The sequence below is a fragment of the Papio anubis genome, chromosome 9 (assembly GCF_008728515.1).
Source record: "Papio anubis isolate 15944 chromosome 9, Panubis1.0, whole genome shotgun sequence".
In the NCBI taxonomy this organism is placed as follows: Eukaryota; Metazoa; Chordata; class Mammalia; order Primates; family Cercopithecidae; genus Papio; species Papio anubis.
In genome coordinates this window covers 77,140,730-77,164,466 of record NC_044984.1, presented here as the reverse complement: position 1 = coordinate 77,164,466, position 23,737 = coordinate 77,140,730, and the positions used below count along the sequence as shown (strand labels likewise).

The window sequence follows — 23,737 nt, the reverse complement described above, 5'->3', positions numbered from 1 at the left end:
TTTTTTTTTTTTTTGTATTTTTAGTAGAGACGGGGTTTCACCGTGTTAGCCAGGATGGTCTCGATCTCCTGACCTCGTGATCCGCCCGTCTCGGCCTCCCAAAGTGCTGGGATTACAGGCTTGAGCCACCGCGCCCGGCCTGATAATGAGCATTTAAGAAGTGATAACTCTAGTCTTTAGCACATTACTCTTCTCGTTACTTTTCTCATTCTCTTTCTATCTTTTTGAGGACCTTGTTCTAACCCTCCCAAATGTGGCTGTTTCTCTCCTGGTCCCATCCCTTGACTTCTTTTTCTCTACAATTTCCACCTCTTTGGTGGTCATATCCAACAACTGCAGCTCAAGGGATGACTTCTCCATTATATGACTCCACCCACTCTAGTCTGGGTGTTGCTCATGAGCCTACACTTCCAACTGCCCATCTGATATCCACATTTGAATGGAAGAAAGATTAATGGAATCCAGGGTCCTCTATTTAGGTGTGCTGCCTGTGGGAGTTAGCCTCTTTAAAGCTCCATTTCCATACCTATGGTTTGCAGATAATGTTAACGATGCTTTTCACAAAATACCATGTTAAAAATCAAACAAGGCAATGTTTACTTAAAATGCTTCGAATTTATATAGCATTGTGCAATGGACACTATATGTTTTTGCAGACCCCCTCCTTTTAGTAACAGTGTCCTGGTTTTATTTTTAAGAATAGCCACATCTATTCTCAGTCCACTTGGGTACGATGACACTGCCCTTCCCCCCCAGATGAAACGATAATGTACTCCATCTCCCCAACCCCATCATTGGCCACACAACTGACTTAGGTTCAAGCAACGACAGCAGGAATCAATATGGCACCAATTATCTACTAGGAAAAGGCATCTTCTTTTAAGAATGAGATTTTAAAAATCCTAGAGCTGCTTGAGAATTGCCTGAAGACAGGGTCAGCCTGAGGGTGAAGCCAAGATAAAAGAACCAAAGTCAAGGAGACAGAGGCAACTCCTAGCGTAGCGGGGATCCAGCCATACCTGAAGCCAGTACTATACTGTCAAATAAGCCAATAAATGCTTCTTACTCATAAAGCAGCTTGAGTTGCTATTCTGACATCTGCAACCAAAAGTGTACTAAATAGTACGGCACTGTGTAATTCCCATGTAACATTGGTAGTTTCAGTACCTTAAGCTTAGTAAATCTACATCCAAACTAATTTTCCCCACAAACCATCTCTTTTTCATAGTCTCATCATTGAGTACCATCATTCTTCCATCACTGAAATTAAGGTTGTACATGACAGCTTCTTATGGTTTTGCTCCTATATCTATTTTTAAATCGGTTAAGGACATTTTAAAGCTGTTCAGGACCTCAGAGAAAATTCAACTCACAAGTTTCCCATGAATCTGCCTCTAACTTCCCTTTTCTCTTACCCTCATTCAGGCCTGCTTTATTTTCTGACTGTATTGCTTAGCATGCTTATTAAAACTGCCTGACCATTTTTTCTCTTTCCTTCATTAGGCTATAGGTCACCTCTGGAAAGGAATTATGTCTTTTCTCCCAGTGTCCAACACATATTAGGCATGCAACAAATACTGTTAAACTGAACTAAATAGCTATTCCTGCCTGCCTTCATTCCCACTTTGATCCATTATGCATGCTATAGATAGAAAAACTTCCTGAAACATAACTCCAACACCAGCACTCCTCTCCACAAAGGTCCCTCATTATGTCCTATTTCTTACCATAATAAACACCCTTCACAGATCAACATTCACAGCCTTCCTCTTGATGACCTCAAGGCCAATCTCCGGTCACTTCTCCATATGCATGCTAATTTCAGCCAAACTTCCCTGCCTGTATGCTGCCGCTCAAACCATGTCTTCTCTCCCTCTACCTGGATTACTATCTTTCCACCATTATATCTTTCCAAATATGCTTCAACCACCAATGCTCATTTGCATTGTGGCTCAAGCCTTTCCTATTGTGGCAGAATATGCTGGCTTTTGACTTTGAGTATTGACACATTCCCATTAACACCACTGACTACTTACTACAAATATCAGGGATCTTAAATGGGATGATATATGGGAGATATTTCAGGAGTGGGAAGAAACGTATGCGTTCAAAATGGCACACAGGTGATCTTAATATTCCCTCTTCTATCTCTAGTGAAAATCATTGCCCAATAAAATGGAATGATCTGTCCAAAGAAAATTATTCACTCATTCTTTTATTCATTCATTTATTTAAAAGCAAGGCACTATGAAGGGCAGTGCAAATGGAATGGTGAGCAAAATGGAGCCCCTGACTTTAAATATTCAGCCAACTAGACAAGGCAAATAAATGTACAAGGAGTTTCCCTGCAGTATGATAAATACTATCTAACACAAATAATGACTGGTATGGGAGAACACAAAACAGATGCCCAATGTCTTAGAGGGCCAAAAATTTCCAGGAGGAAAGCGTATCTGCATACATGTAAAAAGTTAAATGAAGGAGAAAGGAAACTGTGGTGATGCTTCCAAGCCAACAGTTAATATTTTCAAAGATTCTGGGGCAGGAGAGAGTGTGGCAAGTCTGAGATCTGAAAATACAGTAAGTATAGCTGGAATGAAGCTTGAGGGATGGAGCAGCAGGAATAACTGGCATTACTCTGTCATGTACTATTGTTCTTCATGGGATGGAGAGGAATTTGACTGGACGTGAATCTCTCAATGATCTTCAGGTTTGATTCATTTATTGTCTTGAAACTTCATCTCCCCAATATATTGCTAACTCCTTAGAAGTTGAAAAGGCATCTTATTTATCTTTTGGAGCCTAACATACATAGTACTCAATATGTATCTAATGAACTAAATTCTTTTATTATTATTATTATTATACTTTAAGTTCCAGGGTACATGTGCACAACGTGCAGGCTTGATACATAGATATACATGTGCCATGTTGGTTTGCTGCACCCATCAACTCATCATTTACATTAGATATTTCTCCTAATGCTATCTCTCCCCCCAGACCCCAGCCCCGACAAGCCCCGGTGTGTGATGTTCCCTGCCCTGCGTCCAAGTGATCTGATTGTTCAGTTCCCACCTATGAGTGAGAACAAGCGGTATTTGGCTGTCTGTCCTTGTGACAGTCTGCTGAGAATGATGGTTTCCAGCTGCATCCACGTCCCTGCAAGGACATGAACTCAGCCATTTTTATGGCTGCATAGTATTCCATGGTGTATATGTGCCACATTTTCTTAATCCAGTCTATCATTGATGGAAATTTGGGTTGGTTCCAAGTCTTTGCTCTTGTGAATAGTGCCACAATAAACATACATGTGCATGTGTCTTTATAGTAGCATGACTTATAATCCTTTGGGTATATACCCAATAATGGGATTGCTGGGTTAATAAACTAAATTCTAATTAGAGATGATTGGTACCGATAAATCGCATTTACCGTTTTGGAAAATTCTAGATTGTTTTAAGTATGTAGGGAATTACCACTTTCATCTAAAAGTGGTTCACTCAGGCCACTAACCTCTACTCAGTCAATGATAATTAACTGTGAAAAACCATCAGGTTAACTGGCTTAGCCACATGTCTTTGGCACTCATTTGCCACTTAACCTATAATCCCTTCATTAGAGTACCTCTTTAGGGATAAGCCATTATATTTAGAAAGCTCCAGTTAATATGCAAATACTTGGCTAATAGGGTAAGAGAATGAGAGAAATATTATGCAGCTAAAGTCCATCTTACTTTGGGGATAAGCGCTGTATTTCAGATTCCTATAGGAACTTAAGTTAGGGCAAATAAATTACAGTGTGGGATGCTGGGTTGTTGGGGGCAGTGTTAGGTTTCTAAGTCCCTAGAGTAAAGGAAGGCACTACACTTTGGACAAGTGTTTATCATTACACTGGTAACATTTTTCCGAATTTGCTTGTTTTTATCTTGATCTCTTCCTAGTAGATTGCAAAAACCTTCATGAACAAAAATTACGACTTTGTAAGCATTAATAAATGCTGGCACTTAATAAATTGTTACCACACATATGTTGAATGAAAAGAGACTACAGGAAGTCATTAAAGAGCCTGTTGTCAGACACCCAATGGTCAGGGCCCCCGAATAACTGTTGGTTTTGAGAAAATTCTACGAAAGGTAAGGCTTCCAACTAAAGGAATATTCTTAGTGGATCCCTCTTCCATCCCTTTAGGAGTTTTTCCAATAAGCAATAAAGAAATTTTATGAGCTATATCTGCACAGCAACCCTCCCTAACCCTAGGCCCCTAAGCAAAAAGAAAAGTCAACATCTGATTAAAAATGGCCCCAGCTGCAGTTAAACTCAGCCCACAAGCTGTTGGAGATTTGCTTTCATAGAGCTTCCATGGATGAGGAAGCTTCTTCTCACCTCAAATCAAGTTTACCTAGATAGTCTTTCCTCTTTTTTTTTCAGACAGAGTCTCGTTCTGTTGCCCAGGCTGGAGTGCAGTCGCATGATCTCAGCTCACTGGAACCTCCGCCTCCTGGGTTCAAGCGATTCTCCTGCCTCAGCCTCCTGAGTGAGTAGCTGGGACTATAGGCATGTGCCACAATGCTGGCTAATATTTGTATTTTTAGTAGAGATGGAGTTTCACCATGTTGGCCAGGCTGGTCTCGAACTCCTGACCTCCAGTGATCCACCCGCCCCAGCATCCCATAGTGCTGGGATTACAGGCATGAGCCACGGCCCCCGGCACTCTTTCCTCTTAGTAGGAGACAATGAGGGAGTAGAATGTAGGGTAAATATTTTTTAAAATATCTTTAGTTCCCCAGATAAAGCAATGCTGTCGTTTTCAAAATTTCTACAGGAAATATCCAAAAAAAAAAAAAAAAAGCTGTCTGTGACCCTGAAAACTAATAAACCATTTTAAAAAATGTTTATCACGTATAATTAAAACTTTAGTTACCTAGAGACGTTTTTAAACGTTATTATATGAAAAGCATTTTGCAAAATTAAATCAAAAACTAATACAGCATGAAAGTATCAGAAATCCCACACTCTAAGCACTTAATTTCACTGATTAAAATAATGAGTGAAACAATTTGGAGTATTTTTCACAGCCTTGCAATTTGCATGAAGAAAAACAGTATTAATATTTTGTACATAATCACTTGGTCACTATATCGGTATCAGAACATCGTGACATAAAATAATTCAGTACACCTCACCTCTTTCTCACTGTACTACACTGTATCAGAGTCTCAATTTAAAAGCTTAATGAAAATAACTTTTTTCTAATTTTCCAGATTTGAAATTAGAAACAACTAGAAGGGATATTGTGAAGCTTTCTCACACCTAAAAGTTAAATCAGGTACTATACATGAACCACTTTAGTGCATCTGTTTACATAATTTATGAATTTCAATTTTGTAGGTTTTCATCAACTCATAGCTACATTAAAAAGTTCACTTTTTAAAATTTTTACATCTAATACTATGTTTCCACTACAATAAGGTCTTTAGGATTTGTGATATGTTGCAATGTGTGACTAGTTCAACATATATATATATATATATAGAGAGAGAGAGAGAGAGAGAGAGAGAGGGGGAGTGTCATGCTCTGTCACCCAGGCTGGAGTGCAGTGGCACGATCTCAGCTCACTGCAACCTCCACCTCCCAGGTTCAAGCAATTCTCCTGCCTCAGCCTCCCAAGTAGCTAGGATTACAGGTGTCTGCCACCTTGCCCAGCTAATTTTTTGTATTTTTAGTAGAAATGGGGTTTCACCCCCCGTCTCTACTAAAAAATACAAAAAACTAGCCGGGCGAGGTGGCGGGCGCCTATAGTCCCAGCTACTCGGGAGGCTGAGGCAGGAGAATGGCGTAAACCCGGGAGGCGGAGCTTGCGATGAGCTGAGATCTGGCCACTGCACTCCAGCCTGGGCGACAGAGCGAGACTCCGTCTCAAAAAAAAAAAAAAAAAAAGAAATGGGGTTTCACCATGTTGGTCAGGCTGGTCTCGAACTCCTGACCTCAAGTGATCCGCCCACCTTGGCCTCGCAAAGTGCTGGGATTACAGGTGTGAGCCACTGCGCCCGGCCCCTTCTAGTTTTTCTATATTAAAACATGATTACTGTTTGACTTTAAGGGATGGAATGAATATGAGATTATAATTTTTTTTATGAAGTTCAATGCTTTCAATGAATGAGCTCTATGGAACACTAGATTCTTTAGATTTTTTTTTTTTTTTTGAAAGGGAGTCTTGCTCTGTCGCCCAGGCTGTGGCGCCATCTCGGCTCACTGCAAGCTCCGCCTCCTGGGTTCACGCCATTCTCCTGCCTCAGCCTCCTGAGTAGCTGGGACTATAGGCGCCGGCCACCCTGCGCAGCTAACTTTTTGTATTTTTTAGTAGAGACGGAGTTTAACGATGTTGGTCAGGCTGGTCTTGAACTCCTGACCTCGTGGATCCACCTGCCTCGGCCTCCCAAAGTGCTGGAATTACAGGCGTGAGCCACCCTGACCGGCTGGAACACTAGATTCTAAAAGAGAGAACATAACTATAACCATCGGATTCCAAGAACACCTATTTTGTGCATGGTCTTGGTCTATGTGCTTTTACAGAGCAAAAGATAAAATCTTTGTGCCTAAGGATTTGATTATCCAAATGTACTCTCTAAGGATGCAGGCATGGCAAGCTAAGAAAACACCCAGTTAAAATACTTGCCTTTACACATGTGCTGTACACATTTCAGAACAGATAAAGTACATGGCAATTTTCCTCCAACTATTCAAGTATTACTTTGAAAAAATTCACATCCTGAGGGGTCATAATCTTCACCTAGGGTAAATAGGAAAAGTACCCTCTGGCTATGAACACTGCTTGTGAATCCACTGACTCCTTAGCCTGAAAACTGCCAGACCAGGAAAGTAAAACGGGAAAAAGTTTTAAAGGGAGAAACTAACAGGCTTTATGAAAACAAGCATTGGGAGTGGAAAGACATTCATGATGCATTATCCAGATGTTTAGCTTATCTGCTCACCTAATACTCCTGTCTTCTCTGAATTGAGTCTTAACCAAATCAAATTTCCCCCGCCACCCCCACCCCCGCCCGCAAGACTGAGTCTCACTCTGTCGCCCAGGCTGGAGTGCAGTGGCTTTATCATGGCTCCCTGCATCCTCTGTCTCCTGGGTTCAAGCGATTCTCGTACCTCAGCCTACCAAGTAGCTGGCACTACAGGCGCCTGCCACCATATCCGTCAAATTTTTCTATTTTTTAGTAGAGACGGGGTTTCACCATATTGGCCAGGCTGCTCTTGAACTCCTGACCTCAAGTGATCCGCCTGCCTCAGACTCCCAAAAGTGCTGAGATTACATGCATGAGCCACCCGGCCCAAATCACCTTTCTTTACCCAGAACTCCTGCATCCATACAGAATAGCCAAGAATCTTATTTTAGCCAAATGTTTGCAATAATCCTTACCCTTTTATACTTAAAATATTCTACATGTTGCCAATCTATCCCTCACAGGTATTCCTGTTAGAATACTGCCTTGTATTTGTATCACTCTTACATTTTACAAAATGTGCTCAGGTTCATGATCTTCTTCAACCCTCATCATGACTCTGTGAGTAGGTGGATATGGATGCGGACATTAGAAATTAAGAGTCCTGCCAGGTGCGGTGGCTCACGCCTGTAATCCCAGCACTTTGGGCGGTCAAGGCAGGAGGAACACTTGAAGTCAGGAGTTCGAGACCAGCCTGGCCAACATGGCGAAACCCCGTCTCTACTAAAAGTAGAAAAATTAGCTGGACGTGGTAGTGGGCACCTGTAATCCTAGCTACTTGGGAAGCTGTGGCAGGAGAATCGCTTGAACCCGGGAGGCAGAGATTGCAGTGAGCCGAGATCATGCCACTGTGAGACTCGAAAAAAAAAGAAAGAAATTAAGAGTCCTGCCTGAGACTATTAGAGTCAGTAAAGATCAGAGCTGCACACACAGGAATTTAACTCTTTGTCATTGCTCTTTTTCTACTGCTCTCCCTGTTATGTGCCACACACACTGTGTCATGTCCCACCTTGCCACCCCCAAATTCGTATGTTGAAGTCCTAATTCCTAGTACCTCAGAATGTGGCTGTATTTGGAGATAAGATCTTTAAAGAGGTGGTCAAGTTAAAATGAGGAATTTCAGGTGGATCCTAATCCAACATGACTGGTGTCCAAGTAAAAAACATTTGGTCACACACAGAGACACCAGGGATGCATGTGAGAAAAGAATGACCATGCCAAGACACTGCAAGAATGTGGCCATCTGCAAGCCAAGGAGCAAGGCCTCAGGAGAAACCAAACCTGCGGACACACTGATCTTGATTTCTAAAGTCTAGAACTGTGAGAACATAAGATTCCATTGTTTATGCTACCCAGTCTGTGGTGTTTTGTTATGGCAGCGCTAGAAAACTAATAAGCCCTACTATCTCATAGAGACAGTACTGTATTATTACATACGCTAGCTACTGTTTATCTTTCAGAGTTTCAGGAAAACTACATTTCACATACAAGCCACATTTCTACAATATATACTATGTCTGGGGCTGTTTTTGATGACTGGTTGAACTGCTTTGTGATTGTAAATAGGGTTTTAAGAGGTATCTTATTCTCAGTTCTGACAGAATTTGTCTAGATTCTCTACCAGGGGAAAAAAAAAAATTCTAATCATGCAATGGGGCCAATACAACAAGGCATTAATGCTAACTAAACAGACACAATAAAACACTAGTGCTACATCATCTTTACATTGAGATTGACAAAGTTTACAAAGCACACACATTATCTCAATTTATCTAGAAAACTAAAGCTGGAGGGGTTAAGTTAATTAAAGAAGTGCATACACTTAATAAGAGGCAGAAAGGACTTGAACACTGTTCTCCAAACTACTCCATTTAACCTTCAAAGCAGCCTGTGTTCCTCCACATGTACAATAAATCTCCAGTGAGAAGTGTTTGCAAGACGATTTGAAAGTAAAATCCCAGTCTATTATTGCATTTTGTCTGGAATCCATATATCTGCCCTCAAGACTCAATAAAGCTATAAAAAACACTTTTGTACCATATTCTTTTAATTTCTGCATTTCAAAAAGAAAGTCTTCTTTTAACACTAAGGAATCTTGGAAAACGTGAGTCAAAGGAAGGTGTTAGTTGTCTTCCAGTGACGGGTGGAAAAGGCGGCTTTATGAGAGCCAAACGCTAACCTATAATTTCATATTACAAAATTTAATAGAAAACATATTCTGGCAGAGACTTTGCTGCCTGCATCCCTTTTCAGCTATAAAATAGTTATACACACACACATACATCTGAGAAAGATCAGACTTTGAACATATTGTAGCAACACACATGCAAAACATGGGAAGTTTCACCAGCGCTGCCGGTGATGACAGGGTACACAGACATCCCTACATTAAAATCAGCCTCGCAGCTAAATCAGAGAGTTTTTTCGGACACGCGGATATACGAGCGCTGATGAAAAACAGATAGGCAAGGAGGAAAACACTCTAATTTAAAACTAACACAGATGAGCCTACACAAAGCACCCAAACATTTGGTCCACAAACCACCAGCAACTCTCTAATTTGTCATGGAAGGCAAGAGATATTTCATCCAAGAATGAGCGGAGAAAGAGAGATATTAACTCCAGCATTAAAATTTACTGACATCCTAATATATACTGCAGCACTTCCTAATCTTGATATCATTTCTTGACCAAACTTTAATAATCAAGAAATAAATTAGATTTCAGGGAGCTCTAACACGCTTTATTCTGTAGCCCTTTAAATAAATCACACAGCAGGCACTCTGTATATACATATATATGATAAATGTTATGTGAAAACTATCAGCTCTTTCCGATCTCAGTTATGAACAGATAAATTACGAAGCACCAACATGTCCCTTTAAAATCTTGGCCGGGCGTGGTGGCTCATACCTGTAATCCTAGCATTTTGGGATGATGAGGCGGGTAGATCACCTGAGATCAGGTGTTCGAGACCAGCCTGGCCAACATGGTGAAATCCCGTCTCTACTAAAAATACAAAAACTAGCCAGGCGTGGTGGCAGGCGCCTGTAATCCCAGCTACTCAGGAGGATGAGGCAGGAGAACTACTTGAACCTGGAAGGTGGAGGTTGAAGTGAGCCAAGATCATGCCACTGTACTCCAGTCTGGGCAACAGGGCAAGACTCAACCTCAGAGAAAAACAAAACAAAACCCAATAGTAAAATCTTAAGTAATGGTATGGTTTAGCCTTTTGCTGACCCCAAATTCATATATTTGGAACAGGTGGATATGCATAGTGCCTTTTTAGCCCTCCATGTCTATGACTATTACATCAGCTAACCTCTGCAAAGACGAGAAATCCCAAAACCACGACCATGAGATCATTTTTATTTAATCGTGAGCATCATTGCTTTCAATAAACATAATTTCTGTCACCCTGGCCACTGCCAATAAAATAATATTTTTTCTACATACAAGTAACCAAGCTAATTAAATAAATTCACAAGGCATAAAATGAACAAGTAAAATTTAAATATAAGAATGGAAGACGGTATTCAATCAGAGAAATCTAAGCACAACCAATCTAACTTTTTACTCCAACATGTGAAGAAAACAAAAGTCTACATTCATCTCTTATCTGAAGCAACTCCCCAAATCCACACTGTGTTAAACACACATACACACACTTTAGAGTTTGCCAAATTTTGATTGAAATCATTCCTGTTGGACTTACTAGCTGTGAGGATTCAGGTTCTCATCTAAAAATTGTTTATGGTGAACACTAAATAAGGTAACTAGGTTAACTCCAAAGCACAGTGCATGGTGCACAGTAGGGGCTTCACAAATGACTGCTTCAGTTACAGCGATTCACCTGCCTCTCCTTCCTGGATGCTGTAGGTGAGCACTTTTTCCTGAAATGTTGGTCAATACCCCTACATATAGCATGCAGTTACTGGTATCATTTATCTTTTTCTCTTTACATATTCTCTAGGACTTTGCTCCTCTCTCCCGCACTGCACCCATCTGAAATTTTGCTTGCATTAATCATAAATTAAGCCCAATAGCCAATCTAAGAGCACAAGAATGATGTTCAGAGCAGTCAAACTCAGCTGGAAAGATGGACAACAGCAAGGTTAAGTGAGGTAATCAAAAAGCATAAAACAAAAAGAAGTCACAGGACTTATATCACTGTTCACAGCCTAATTAGGATATTTTTGGGAAGCGGACTGATCAGAAGGATGACAGTTGCACACTACCAAAGAAGCTGACCTTGGGTACATTTCTTGACTAAAGATGATCAATTCTAATAAAACAACCATAATGTCTTCTGTATATTTTTTCTTGCACAAATTAGGAAAAGAACTAGCCAGGCATTTCCAATTACACACTTTATTATGTTTTTAAAGATGGCCACTTCTAAACAACAGGACAATGTTAAACCTCTTGTATCTTTGCTAATAAAAATAAAGGTCAACATACTATTTGAAAGTGCCCTCTTTACACTCTTCATATAAGTTAGCCCTACCCACGTGGGGAGTTAATTGGCTATAATTTATGATGGCCTAAAATACAACCTAGAAGAGTCTAAGATCAGAAATCTGATCACCTGTGAAAAAAAGGGAATGTCATGCACTTTACTATGGTCACTGTACTCAGAATAGATAGATTTTCATGTTGAAAAACATTAAAAGTTGCCTTGGGGAGGATAACAGAATAGGATGCCCAAATGTTATAGTGGTCCTATCTTCTAATGGTTTCCCTTCTGAGGGCATCCTAGGGAGAAGTTCAATCTTTCTAATGGGAATAAAACTGTACTACAACTCTCCAAGGGCATTTACCACTTTAAAAAGGAACTCCAAACTCTGCTGTCTTTAAAAGGCAGCAGGTCATTGGGAAAAGTCATTTTTCAAAGCTCCAGTGAACTGGCACTCTGCTTTTAGCTAGCCACAGAGATAAGGCATGCAGCCTCAGTAACAGAATCACCTTTCTTTAATTTTTAATGCCCAGGCATTTCACAGCTCCCAAGAGGAATCAATAACTTACTTATGGCATCATAAATGGCTTGGATGGAGAATATGCATGTGTTTTGACAAAGCAGGAAGGAAATCATCCATCAGCAATTTATTTTAGATGAAGATTTAATAAAGGTTACATAAGTACACCATAAATGCATCATCCTATTCATCTCCAGGAAAAAAAAAAAAAAAAAACAAGAAAAAATATTAATAAGCTCATCACTGTCACCCTGCAGAAGAATTTAAGTGAAAATAAAGCCCCTAGAGGGGACATGTGTTTTTACTTCCCACTCTGAAAGCGCACACAGGTATAAGTATGTTCAAATGGCAATGGATTCAACTGGAATGTAAAAGACCATGGGGTTCACACATATAAAGATCAACAGTTGTTTTAGAAATTAACGACACCACATCTTAAACTTCTACATAAGTTATAAACTGATCCAGGTGTTATCATCAGGGTAGAAACAGATGCAGTGTTAGCACATTAAACTGTGAATCCAGCTCCAACACTGCTTAATGGGCTCCACATGCTGAAAACGATCATCATGGTAGGGAGTGTACTCAACTAAAAGCCTAACTTTCAAGCAAAACAAGAGTTTCATTATCCTCATTATGCTCACAAACAACTATTCTGGGACTAACATTGTTTTTACATTGATTATGGTGCATTAGTCATTTTGAGGGAGGGAAATGATAGGAGAGTAATTCAACATCAGAATAACAAAGCCACAGTTGTCACAGGGTGTTGATGACATGACACTGATGCTGTCCCCACAATAAGTCAGCACTGGTTGCACCAGCCTGCCTTATCTTGTGATCCCATCTGGACCCCAAAAATGGCTAAGGGAGGGCAGAAGAATGATAGGGAAGTTTGTAGAACAACTACCATTACTTAATGTATGTGAAGAACTTTCCAGATTTCAAAGCATTTTTTTATATACATTATGTGTTCTCACAAATGCTTTCTCCCATCTTTTTTGTGATAAAAATAAAGAGTTTCAACCAAGATTTCATAGCAAGCAGCAAAATTATGAAAAAACTGCATCTTCGAACTACTGTTCTAGAGCTGCTTCTGTTACTCTATAATAATCTCCAAACATGAGATCCCTGCACTGGGGAAGGCATTTGCCCCCATGTATAATGTACTGATTTCAAATAATAAAATAGATAATCCTAAAAGAATAATACACAATAAAGCAGCACAACTTCGTTTCAGTCAATTCCCCCTGGTCCATTTCTTTGGCAGCTACTGATACTGAAAAGGTCTAAATGATGCAAAATTAGTGCAACATACTGGAAAGCTGTCTAAATGGAAGAGATTTCACCATGGAGCATTCTGCATTTATTGAATTTTCTATTGACCAAAAGCCTTTACAGTCTTTAAATAGCAACTTCAAAACAGACAATTACAATAATGCCAAATTAATCTTTATAACCTTTCTACCTCCAGAATTCAACTCTGGGATGACAGACAGTTAACTGAATATTTTAAGTCTCTTGAGAGGTCATCATTGTAAACTTGTTTTTTTGTTTTTAGAGACAGGGTCTCATTATGTTGCCCAGGCTGGATTTGAATGCCTGGGCTCCAGGGATCATCCATCCTCAGCCTCCCAAGTATCCGGGACTACAGATGTGCGTCACCATGCCCATCCATTGTACACATTTATTGAATCAAATCATTTAATTTGTAAACCTAATCTTATTTCCTGAACTTCCGCCTTAGTAATTGTTTTGCATCAACTGTTCCTCAGTAGATGGTTAAACCCATAGCAAGCCAGCTTCTAGCATAATTCATGTTAAGAACAAAAGCTGCTGTTATGACAAAGTAGACCATACGTTCAAATCATATCTCAATGAGAGGCTCCAAGAATAGGCTTCAGAGTTTTTGTCAAAATATCATTCTGAAAACTGGACTTCCATTTTGAATCTAACATGGTCTTATTTTGTCCTTGTTGACCAATATACAAGAAACTAAATGAATTTGAGGATGAAAAGGAAAAAAGTGATGGCAGACTAGCAGTACGACATTTTGAGTAGGCTTGGGAGAAAGAACAACCGACTACACAAAGTCCTAAACTTTCCTGTCTCGGCAACGATGAAGGAAAGAAGGCTGGTCAAATTGTTTTGTTTTTTTTTTTCCCTATCCTGTTACTTATAATTATTGTTAAAAGAATGAAAGCTAGATAATCTTAATTATTAGGAAAGGGGCTAAATTGCAACCCCTAAAATGGATATTGATCTGTGTTAGTTTCCTATTGTTAATGTAATGAATTACCATTCACTTAGTGATAAACAAACACAAATTTATTATCTTTCTATTCTGGAGGTCATAAGCCCACAACGGGTTTCAATGGTCTAAAATCAAAGCATCAACAGGACTGTATTCCTTCTGGAGGCTCTAGGGGAGAATCTAATTCCTTGCCTTTCTAGCTTATAGAGGCCACATGCATCCCTTCACTCAGGGCCCATTTTTCCATCTTCAAAGCCAGAAATCGATTACATCATTCCAACCACAACTTCCCTTGTCCTGTCTCCTACTTTGACCCTGACTCTCCAGCCTCCTTCTTTCCCTTATAAGGATCTTTGTGAATGCACTGGGTCCAACCAGATAATCCAGGATAATCTTCTATTTTAAGGTTCTTAATTCAATCATATCTGTAAGTTGCTTTTGTCATATAAGTTAGCACATCGACAGGTGCTGAGGATAAGGATGTGGATATATTTGGGAGGCCAGTAAGTGTCTCACTTAGCTAGGCTTAACCAAGCCCATTAAAAGGGTTATCAAAATCCTTTCCTGACTAACATATACAAGCTATTCCATTCTCCAGAGGCATTACCAAGTTTCAACTATTTTATATATGCATATAAGTAAATAAAAATTACTGCTATTTCTTATTTTCTGCTAGATTATCAAAGGAAAACAGGAAACATGGTAGTAGAGCCCCGCATACACTGTATTTTACTCATATAATGTTATACCCAGGGGTGATACTCAAAATATTAACAGCTTGTAGTGAATAGGTACTGGCCACAGCTGGAGAAGGGTTTTATAGGGCCTCTGCTATGTGCAGCATTAAATTTCCATGAGCTGGACCATGCGGACGTTTATGTGACATCAAGTGGGGGCATAAGGGGATCAAGGAAGAGGAAAGCCTCAAGGGGCAGAGAGCAACAGCGATTTACCAACTGCAATGTCCATATCAATGAGAACTGCCTAAATATTGTGTCTCCAACAGAACTCCAACAAGTGACCAATAATTTCCATAGTGAGTATGCATCACATTCATAATCAGGTAAATAAAGATCAGATTGCAAAGAATGCCTAATTTAAGAAAAAAAAAATGTTGATTCTATTCTAAGCAGGGAGGAATGATTAGGTTAACAGGGTCCAGTATCCAAAAAGATCCTGAAAGAATTAAATGACCAACTGAAGTAAACAAAGCTAAATTTGATAGGAATAGGATTAGATCCTAAGACCTAAAATTGGATCTAAATCTAGCAGCTACAGAATAGGAAGATGTGAGTCAGCAGCATTTGCATGGAAAAATACTAGGACATTTTAGGAGAAAGGAAGAGTCAATGAGTCAGTGAGATGTCACCAAGAACAACAACAAAATGCAGTGCAAATTTAGACATCAATGAAAACAAATACAATACATAATCAAAAAGCTACAGTGTCTACAATTAGATCTTACACCCTTAAAATATTTTCTCAGTATTGTTATGTATTATATTTAGCATACATAATAATCAGTGATAATAGTGATAATAGCTACGAGTTAAAATGATGACAATAGGCCGGGTGTGGTGGCTTACACCTGTAATCCCTGCACTTTGGGAGGTCAAGGTGGGGGAATCAGTTTGAGCTCAGGGCTTTGAGACCAGTCTGGGTGACATGGCAAAACCATGTCTCTACTAAAAATACAAAAATTAGCTGGGCATGGTGGTGCACACTGGTAATCCCAGCTGCTCAGGAGGCTGAGGCAGGAAAATCATTTGAACTCGGGAGACAGAGGTTGCAGTGAGTCGAGATCGCGCCACTGCACTCCAGCCTGGGTGATACAGCAAGACTACATCTCAAAAAAATAAAAATAAAAAATAAAATGACGATAAATATCTATGAATTACAGTTTATGTGACATACTAGATAACAGAAGAACTCAAGTTCACCATCTCATAGTGTTTGTGGAATTAAACTACTATCCTTCTTTTCAGAATGATTAAGTAAATTATCCAAGATTAGGGAACTGTTGGGAAAGATACCTTAAAATAAGGAGGCATTCAAAATAGTAACCAAGATGATACAGACACTTTGGAATCATGTCATTTTGAGAACTACTGAAGAAGAGAGGCTCATTTTTCCAGTAAACAGTGACTTGGAAAAAGGAGGATGATGAATGTCTTTAAATTACTAAAATTCCATCCAGCGAAGAGGGATTATTCTATACCTATTATTGCCTATCATTAGAAGACTGAGTTCTGGGAATTATTAAAAGCTAGATGATGAAGGAACTATAGCTATGAGATATATCTGATGATGGAGGATGCCAAGTCGGAACTTACTGAATTCTCCATTACTGGAAGTTCAAAAACAGAGGTTATATAGTTACAAGGGCTACAACAGATAAATTTCAAGGGCCCTTAACTCTTTAAGATTCAACCTTTTTCTCTCTCTGTAGGATACCACCTCTAAGACAGATAATCACAATCCAGTGTTTCCCAAATACTAGTCATCCATCTAGAACCTCCATGATATCTGCCACATTCAGATAACAATTGTATTACTAATTAACTTAATATCTTCCTGTAAGTTGTCTCATTTTTGCTTATTATTAATATATTTTGCCTTGTTCTTAGCAATAATATCCATGGGCGATCTGACATGCTAATTATATTTCTAGTAGTAACTCTTAAATATTAAAATGGTTATATGTATATCCCTTAAAATCAACAGCACACGTGCCACATTTTAAACACAGTTGTAACTTCTTAATTACCAAAGTCCACAAGTTTTTTAATTAGATATTTTTCCCCCAAATCTCTAAGTTTTGAAAATCATTTTAAAGAGACCTACTGGGTAATTATCATAGGTTGGTACAGTTTTGGTATCGCTATGTTTATTTATTTTGTTTAAGAGAAGACCATGGATAAACATTCCCCAGGCCTCCTACTTACTTGGCTATATTTGCCTCACATTTTGGAAACCAATTATTCATGTAATGGATAACAGCCTTGAGTGTCAAGACAGAGTTCTGGTCAACATTATAGTTTCTTAAAGTTGAGCTAAAAAATCTTGATTGCATTACTGAATTTGTCAATATTCCAATTAACTAACAGATTAACAGCTGTATATTTGGCAGATTTATTTACGATTTTTATTTTCCTGCAGACTTGTTTGGCAATATACCACACATTTTGTGAGCATGAATCAACTGAATGAATAAAGCATTTTGAGAAAAAGAAATAGATATGTAGATATGTTTCATTGCTTTTCTTCCACAACCTCTTCAAGAAAGAACCTCAAGAGCACAGACTTGTCAGAGCCCAAACTGCTGAAATTTTAAAACACAGAAGCTTTGTTATTTCACTTAGTTTTAGTTGATACTTCTTTGTAGCCTCACAAGTAATTTTGAAAATTTCTGCCATAAACTGAAATAAGGCTCTGAACACATTATCAAGCTTCATACTGGGATTCTCGCCTGGCTTTAGCACCTACTTTAGTTGATAAATGTTTGTCCAGCTGGTTTTATTGGTTTCTTATGCTGTGGTAAAACAAAATATTTTCCATCTTGCTACCTTAAAAAAATAAACAACTTTGTCATTAAAAAACACTCCAGAATATATGGCAACATTAGATGTTCTACTCCATAAAGTTTATTGACATTTTGGAAAAGAAGACAAAAATGCATAGGGAGAAAAAACTCTCCACTGAGAGAAAGCAGCCATGCCTAACTACAATTAGGCTGATATTTGTGCTAGTCTGACACCATCTTGGATAGAACTTGGGTAGTACTAATTGTCTTGTGTGGTGCCTTCTATGGGCATGGCCTAAGTTTTACACTAAATTTCCATGGGAAGTGGGACCAACAGGGAACTGGGACTGCAAAACTGGATCGGAAATATTTGCTTCCTAAAATGAATCTATTTTACATTCCCCTCTGTCTTCCATCCCTTTTTCCTCCTTTTAAAAAAGCTATTTCTTGGGATGACAAATTAAGTTAAGGCTATAATTCAGAGAAGTTTAGAACTTTCTGCTAGAATTCAAAAGCTGCTTTGAATTAGTAGTCGCCACTGGCACATAATTTATTTGCAGTGAAGATTTGTGCCTTTCAGTCTTTGTTTTTTGGCTAAGCCTTATAAATTAACAAGAGTTTAATAAAATGTCACCACTGCTTTGCAAAAGAAATTTTTTTGAGTTATGGAAGATATACTCCAGACAATAATGCAGGACAAATTACCACACAGGACAAAACATAGAGGTACTCCATGATCCTCACTCAGATACTGATTTACAATATAATTACCTGATGAAACAGTGTACAATAATATAATATTTATTCAGTCTGGAAATGTGTACAAGTTTCCTCTTATTTAAGAAATCACACACATAATTAAAAACAGCAACTTCACGTCAAAAAAAAAAACTTGTAAATAAAGTCTAGCTATGGAAGGGAAGGGAGGATGAGAAAGCAAGTTTAGCAAGAAATCTTACTATGTAACCACTAGCTTGCAGTTATATTTTAAGGATTTTTTTTTTTAAACTTCACAGCCAAATGAATTCAGCTAGAAGGTCAGCAAAAGAAAATAATCAGAGAAACCTAGCATGTTTGATTCCGTGAAAAGAAATGGTTATTAACCTGGCTGTCTAGCCTGAGAAGCTCACACGGATCTTCAGATTACTTCAAAATGGTAATGACTGGCTATTTCACAAATAAAACGTTCTGTATAACCCACTTTCTATCACTTGTCAAGGCAAGACCTAGCCGTGAGTCCAGTTTCAGTCAGCGACATAATACTAAGGAATGCGAAGACTTCTACACTACTCAAAACCTTTTCTTAGCACATTTTTCGGCCTCATCAAAAGTTCTCGTACAATCATGAAGGAGATTCAGTGCACTCGTGGTGATTTTCTGTAGTCTTTGAAAAGGAATGCACATACATAGAGCCAGCCCTGGAGCACCAATAATACCACCAATAATCTGATTTCTACCCTAAGTATTAGAGACCATTTCAGGAAAAATACAACAGCATCGACAAAGAGTTTGGCTTGAAGATTAAGATCACCCACAAGAAGAAACCTCCCAAAACAATCATGGCAATCCCATTCCCCTTTGCTAAAGACAGACCCATTCAACAAATATTTATTTAGTACTTATGATCTGCCAGGCCGTATGCTTTAAGCAGAGTTGGCCCAGGCTCTGAAGCTCTGATCAGTGAGACGTAATGTACTCTTTTACAAAACACTTTCCCGCCAATAAGAGAAAAAAGGGCTCTCATTCTTTCCCCTTCCCATTTTGGGTGACCTGCTTTGAGAATTTGATGTTTGCAGCTGCAGCCACCTTAAAAATAGGAGAGAGCCGGGCACGGTGGCTCACGCCTGTAATCCCAGCACTTTGGGAGGCCGAGACGGGTGGATCACAAGGTCAGGAGATCGAGACCATCCTGGCTAACAAGGTGAAACCCCGTCTCTACTAAAAAATACAAAAAACTAGCCGGGCGAGGTGGCGGGCGTCTGTAGTCCCAGCTACTCGGGAGGCTGAGGCAGGAGAATGGTGTAAACCCGGGAGGCGGAGCTTGCAGTGAGCTGAGATCCGGCCACTGCACCCCAGCTTGGGCGACAGAGCGAGACTCCGTCTCAAAAAAAAAAAAAAAAGGAGAGAAACTGCTGACGCACAGGAGGAGCTCATGGTATCATGGTTAGGTGCTCAAACCAGAAGGCAGAAGGCCACCTTTCCCTAGATACATAATAACTTTATTATAGTTTAAGCCATTTTTAGTTACCTGTCATTTGCAATCAAAGCAATGGCAATATCCTGGGTTTTGTTAAAGTTATTTGATATTTCTCATATACCTCCTATCACCCAGAATAAATATCCATTTTCATGTTACCTATTTCAACTATGTTTTCTCTTTTAGAAGTGAGAAAGAATATCATTTTAACCTATTTCTAAATCTATTCCCTCACCTTCCCTTGCAGAAGTTACCACCTTCTTGAAGTTGATGTGAACTATCTACCCTGTGATTTCGTATTTTTACTACTTAAATATTTTTCCATGTAAAATATATGGTATTGTTTGGTATATATTTAAAACTTAACTGAAATATATCTTAAGCTAAGCAGCATTCTGAAACTTGCATTTTTACTCAATAGGTTTCTAAGATTTATCTATATTTATGTAACTTTTTCATTAACTACTATAGAGTATTCCAATGAATGTGAAATTTCATAATCCATTGCCCTGACATTTAGATTGTTTACAATTTTTTACCTGATATGTATTTTTAATGCATAAAACTAATAGCTATTGCTTGGTCTTCCAAATATACTAAACAGAAAAACAATTAAAACTGAAGACATACAGTATATCTTCAAGAGACCATTAGGACATGGAAAGATGTCATGCTAAGAAAAAAGGCTTCTAGGACATACTGTTCTGCAGGGAAAAATCCACTGATACCTGGTATTCTACTAACATTGTATCTAACTATCTGTAAGATAGTGTCAGTATCACCAATGAACTATTCTCACACTAAATGGCAAGATACAATGTGCACCAATGGGGTCCTAAAACAGCTACACCTGCATTGCAGAGACACTGAGAGTGAGCTAAGGAAGGACTAAGGATGTGTTCGAGAATCACTAAACATTTTAAGGGCTACTATGTTGGGCAGAAACACAAAGGTACAATTATAAAAACACAACAGAATTCTACTTGAGACAATGCAGTTTAATTTGTGAAAATGACATTTCAAATTTTCCAATTTTGCATTTAACATTTAAAATCCAAACAAATTCCCGTAAAGAAAAAAAAGTAAGCTTGCTTTCTCAGGGCACCGGCTAATCTCATCTCGTAATTCCATTCCTTAAAAGGGTTTTAAGTGCATCCTGTTGCTCATGGGACAAAAAGGAAAACCTTTAATATTCTCTACATAGTTCAGGATTATCTGGCCTCTGCTCACCTTTCTGGCTACATCTAAGACTGCATTTCCCATATCAAACCTCCAGCCACACAGGACTTTTATCTTCCCCTACAAGGCTACAGAGCTCTTACCTCTCTCTGTACCTTTGTAAAAACTCTCTAAAGCTAATCCTCGCCTACCAACCCCACCCACCTTCACCTAGTTGACTCCCTCTCATCCTTCAAAGTTTAGCTTCAAGTTGACTTCAGAAGCCCTCTGACATTTATGAGTAGATGAGGTCTCCTTGGTTTACCCTTATAGCACCTATCACAGCAAGAATAATGACATATAAACAGCATTAAGTTGTATACATGTAACTTTTTACAGTAATATGGATTAATCAAGGGTGACATTTGCCAAAATTAGCTAATAGCATGTTTATTAGTACTAGTATCTATCATAGAGATGGGATTACTTTGATGCCTCTTTTCTTAAAGTCAATGATCTCTTCACTGTAAATATTTTTAAGATATTCATAAAAACCAACAACTTGGATGGTGTAAATTCTCTTTTAAATAAAAACAAAAAGCCACCCTAAAAACAAAATTCAAACAAACAAAACCTTAACAGATAATCCTGGATTTGCTAGTCACAAGCTGTGTAGGTAAAGACCTTGCTTTGTCTTTAAAATTAGAGAGAGGTAAGGACAACTGATTTTGAATCCTCTTCAAATTTCAGTCCTCTATGTTTCTACAGTGTTACCATGAAAGTAACTCAAGCACTAGGAAGTAGGTTTAGTTCCAATTATAAATTTTTGTGAGGACTCTGAAAAGCTTTGTAAATCAATTATGTTTCTAGTTCCTCAGTTGTAAACAAAACAAAACCACAAAAAACTAAAGGTGACTAATAAAACCTTAGTGTACTCAGGAAATTAAGTGTTTTAAGATTTACTGCCTAACATGGACAATGCTGCTACCAACTAGAAAAACATCATTGGTTATTTCGGTCTGCACATTCAATACTTTATTAGTCAAAATACTCACATTATTATAATTCAATTGTATAACAGTGTTGAATTACCTTTTCCATTTTCGTTTTCTTTAAGGGTACTGAGAGTGCTACTACTTTTCAATAAATAACACTTCTGCTTGTATTTTAATCAATATATTAAGCAATACGTAAATTTCCAAGTTATTGCCCCTGAAAATAATTAGTTACTGAATTTCCTTTTATTACATTAATATAGAAATGGATAGGTTTTTCTCTTAAGTCACACACCTATAATCTGTGCTGTGCATGACCCAATTTAGTAATTATTTGGGTATCACGTGTATGGTCCAAGTGCTAACAGTATGAGTGCTAACAGTATGCCCCAATTAATTAAAAAAAATTTAAAGACAGAAAACTTTTATGATGTTTCTTTTCCTCTAAACAACCTAGCAAAGTCTATCACTCATATGAAAGGCTTAAATATTTAACTATTTTTCAAAGAATATCTCTTTCAAGCGTATATGAAGGCCATACAGAACTAAGAGCATTTCAAATGTTCATCCTCACTGGGTGCAGTGGCTCATGAGTGTAATCCCAGCACTTTGGGGGGACTGAAGTGGGCAGATCGCTTGAGGCCAGGAATTCAAGACCAGTCTGGCCCACCTGGTGAAACCGCATGTCTACATAGCCAGGAATGGTGGTACACGCCTATGGTTCCAGCTAATTGGGAGGATGAGACAGGATAATTGCTTGAACCCAGGAGGTAGAGGTTGCAGTGAGCAGATATCACACCACTACACTCCAGCCTGGGTGACAGAGAGAGACTCTGTCTCAGAAAAAAAAAAAAAAAAAAAGCCATAGAAGAAGAAAAAGGGCCAGGCACGTTGGCTCACTCCTGTAATCCCAGCACTTTGGGAGGCCGAGGCAGGTGGATCACTTGGGGTTAGGAGTTTGAGAACACCCTCACCAATACTGTGAAACCCAGTCTCTACTAAACATACAAAAATTAGCTGGGCAAGGTGACACATGCCTGTAATTCCAGCTACTCAGGAGGCAGAGACAGAAGAATTGCTTAAACCCGGGAGGCAGACGTTGCAGTGAGCTGAGATCACGCCACCGCACTCCAACTTGGGCAACAGAGCAATACTCTGTCTCAAAAAAAAGAAAAAAAAGAAAAAAGAAAAAGAAAAAAATAATAATCTTGGCATGGTGGCAGGCATCCATAGTCCCAACAACTTGGGAGGGTGAAGTGGGAGGCTCACTTGAGCCTGAGAGGTTAAGGCTGCTGCAGTGAGCCCTGATCGTGCCACCACACTCCAGCCTGGGCAACAGACAGAGATCCTGACACACACACACACACAAAATAAAAAAAGAAAAAAGAAAGAAAAAAGATGTTCATCCTTATACTGAGCACAGACATGATTACTAGCTGATCCTGGCCCATAAGAAGCTTCTTCAAAACTCTAGATCGTCGATCTACTCTTTCACAATATACTAGGATACAATTTAACCTGGGTTATTCAAATTCACAGAACTTGTAGAGATGTTCCCGCTTAGGCTGTAATAATTCAATGCAAAGAACAATAAAAGTCTTCAGTGCCAGCAAGAATGA

At 38.8% G+C, this 23,737-nt stretch overlaps 1 protein-coding gene across 3 annotated transcripts in view; it reads right to left on the bottom strand.

The window, feature by feature from the left end:
* Nucleotides 1-23,737, bottom strand: part of TMTC2 (transmembrane O-mannosyltransferase targeting cadherins 2) — a 482,099-nt gene that overhangs the window by 321,732 nt on the left and 136,630 nt on the right. The window lies entirely within an intron of this gene.